We start from the raw sequence: 4,090 nt of genomic DNA, 5'->3' as shown, positions 1-4,090 counted from the left end.
CCTCTATGCAAATGGTAGAGTGCTGGATGTGAAAGGGGTCTGCAGTGATGGAGATATGCCAAAGTGGATCCATTGTGATCTCCCAGGTCCCTTGCATGATGCTCTTGTGCTTACACATCCTAAACCAAATTCTAGCGATTCTGGAGAAGAAGCAACGATGTGATGTGTATTGTATTTGCATGGAACAATGTGTTATTATAGGTCATTCTGAGATGAACATGATCATTGAATGCATAGTTCCTTTCCATATTGTATTTTTGCATGTCGACAATGTGATATCCACAAATTCAATGTTCTTCTTTACTCATGAAACACATTAAAATTAACTTTTTCAGTATTCACAGTATGTCATATCAACCTTCTCCATGCAACACATTACAATGCACTTTCATTTCTATTCACAAGTAAAATTTGGAAATTGTATGAAGTCCACATGTATGAAATATGAATAATTGCTGATGGCGCATTCTTGTGGGCAAAGTTTGTTTTTAAACATTTCAAAAAATTAAAAAAAAACTATTGAGCGAGGGTGGTGGCATTTAATTCACAATTGCTAGGTGTGGGTGGTGGCATTGTGTTTGCACCATCGCCCGAGGTGCATAATGTATCATGATGTCGTTCCGTAGCAAAACCGCCCAACTGCACATATGGACATGGCAAGGAGCAATGCGACCACCACGATCAAAACAATGGCAATCACAAGCGACATCATGTAGGCTCTATTAAAAAAGAATGTGCAGAGAAAAAGATCAAATATACACAGCAACATTTAGTCCACAATGACAAAACAATGCAAAAATAACCTCAATCAATTCATTGTTAAATCAATACATCATCGCAACATGTCGAAATGATAATATATTATTGTAAATCCCAAATTTTTGGTTGCAATAAAGTTTAAAAACAGTTACAATCTTTGTAAAAATTTTGAAAATAGTTACAACATGTGGCCATATAACATAATTTGAACCACATGTCATAATCTACACAACCTAGCAACCTAGGATCAAAAGATTAGGTTGCTCTGATGCCAAGAGTATCATACAATTGGCATGCCACAGGAGCATTGCACATTGCACATGCACTCCTAACCTTCAAAGTGTTTACAAGGCAAGCCAGATGAAAACGATGGTGGCAAGGTAGAGCATAATAATCCGTTGCCGTATCAAAACAATCTTGGCAAATCGGACATATCAGACCATCCTCTACAAATGTAAGGGGCGTCGACATGGTAGAAGGCTTTCGGACAGCAAGACCCACAAAATTTGGATCTATATTTCGAACAAGGCCGCCTTCTTGGATATGTTGAAGCATAGCATGTGCATCTCGCACTTGTTGATGATACGTAGTGCTCAGCAATTCAACATTGCTCCTCATATGCATTTTCAATATCCATAGTATGTACAACTTGTTGAAGCAAAGAATTCAAGCCTCCATTTTCCTCTTGCAACCTCTCTACCTCACTCAACACCTGCCGGTATTTGTACATGGCATCTTGAATTATGATGGTGGGAAAAGTGAGATCTTCCCTCACAAAGCTTGTCCCCTATGAACTCTCAACCCCTGCACCTTCCTCTTTAGCAATGCCCATGAAGATGTCATTGTAAGACACAAAATCTACGCAAGTGCAAAAAAATTTCTGTTCAGATTTCATTACATGGTCATTCATACATCTACAATTTGAACAAATGCTACGAAATATTATTGTGCACCTAAAGAAGGACTTCCAATATTTGTGGGTGGTGATGCTACCACTAGCACAATCGTTGTCCTTGGTGGAGCTGGTCGGCATTGCTCGCGCATCCAAGGGCGAGATGCAAAGTCAATGGGAACGTTGAGCACAAACTTTGCATACAACATCTTTACAAAATACAAAGGGACACATGCACTATGGGGCTTCTTTGAATGCACCATCTCATAAAGATAATGTGCATTCTCCCTCATAGCCCTATTTTTGCAATGTCTGATGGCGAACCGTCCATATTGAATATCGCTGCCGTCCCAAACTCTTTCAATGTCCATGTTGGATACCATAGTCTTGATGCGTTCCCACTTTCAACCTTGTGGATCATGGTAGGGACATGTGATGGCAATTGCACGTGGCACATGTCACATGGTGTTAAACAACAATGATACAAATTAAAAAACGTATTGAGACACATGCTTAAATTAAACCATGAGAAGAGTTACAATTTTGAAGGGTGGATCAACAAAGACAATCCAATCAAATTGTAAGACACAGAATTAAATCAACAAAGTCTATGAAAATCCAATTGTAAGACACATAATTAACAGATTGGGATACGTACAACTCAAATACATCACAAAATTGTTCTAAGTTCATCAAAATTTGGAGCACAAAACACTAGCTAGAAAACTCACCAAAAGAGGAATGATGAAAAGCTAAACGACAAGGAAACCTGGGGAATCTTGGTGCAACCGAATGCGGGAAAGCGACCCGAGGGGGCCTTTTTATAATTTCCTTGTAGAAATACCGTGCAGTAAGCCTGTGTACCACACGATATCTGGACGACTATGATTGGCTAGCTAAATACGGTGTGGTAAATAGGTTTACCGCATCGTATTTGGATGAAGCTGGTTGGGCCACATCCAAAACACAATACCGTGTGGTATATAATATTATCGTGTGGGAAGTTCCAATAATTATCGTGTTGTATCATGAAATACAATGCGGGAAATGCTAATGTATACTGCGTAGTATTTGTAAATACCGCATGGTATTTTGCTGATCAACTGGTCACTCATGACCGGTTTAAAAAACATGTTTTTTGGCGTTTTGAACATACAGATGTGTTTTTTAAACGTTTAAACATATTATATTTAAAAAATATATACTTTTTAAATCCCCAAAAGCAGGTTTAACTTTTTGCTAGGCCAAGTTTATAAAAGAAAGACTCAAGAAAGAGCCCTTGAGCTCTAGATTCATTCAGTTTGTACCCAATTCATGCTCTTGTGTGAAGAGCCAGTTGTACAAAGACTATTTTCTATTGCAATAAAGACCTTCAGCAGGGCAGGGCCCCAGCCCTTCTTGCTAGCCCCTAGTGCTGTGTGTTGTTCCTACCTCCTCTCTCCTAGCACTCTTTCTTGATGGTGATTTGATTCCCATAGCTTTTTCATGCTTCCAAAGGAGTTTCTAGCACCAAGCACCCTTTTGAGAGAATTGTGATTTGATCCAGAGGCCCTTGCAAGTATTGCGATTTGATTGCAGGCCATCTCGGGCTTCCCTATTGCTGTGATTTGTTCCTAGAGCATCCTTTTTGCTGTGTTTGTGTTTCCTAGAATGGATTGCTGCCCAAAAGCTCTTACATTTTATTTCAGTGAAGTCCCTTCCCTAATTGTGATTTGTTCTAGGAGCCTATTGGTGGTGAATTGCGATTTATGTGGGAAGGCCTTTTCATGCTACATTTGACCTTTCCAGCCACCCACAACAACCTTGGTTTCTATAAATCAAGGTTTTGTGGCTGGTTTGAGGTTTAGTTCCAGTTTCATGTGAATATTAAAGAAATACCGCAAGGGGTGCCAATGTTTGGGGCCAATCGGTGTCCTTGTTTTAGAGCAAGAGCACTCTAGTTCTCTATGTATTAATCTGTGGTGATTAATTACTATTTCTATTGTGGTCAAAGTGGATTCCACCACCCTTTAATTTGTGAAGGTTGGTTTCATAGTTCCATTGCTGGGATCCACCTAACTTCTTCCAGAGGTGAGCCTGTGGTTGGCTTGGTGCAAGACCAGTAGATTAGGCAAAGGACACAACATAGAATACATTAATTATGTCTCACATGGAGAGATCCTGAAGTTTTACTCATGAGGAAGACGAAGAGAGGTTATCACCGAACCCTACTAATAATCAAGGTGACTCAAGAGATGCCACCATTGTAAAGCCTTTAATCAGACTATTTTCTGGCATTTGTGCACATCATTTTGAGCCTTGTAAAGCCTCTTGGCTATTCCCAGCATCATTTTCCACAAGCCTTGTAATTTAATGGATTATATATTGCAGTTCTATCTTCACCGACAATTCATATTGCATTTGATATAGACAGTGTATTGCAGTGATTCAGACAGTGTT

Source organism: Dipteris shenzhenensis, chromosome 24 (assembly GCF_047967505.1).
Source record: "Dipteris shenzhenensis isolate YYH24624 ecotype China chromosome 24, Dip_SZ_1.0, whole genome shotgun sequence".
In the NCBI taxonomy this organism is placed as follows: Eukaryota; Viridiplantae; Streptophyta; class Polypodiopsida; order Gleicheniales; family Dipteridaceae; genus Dipteris; species Dipteris shenzhenensis.
The sequence above is the reverse complement of the archived record's forward strand: the minus strand, read 5'-3'. Positions refer to the sequence as shown.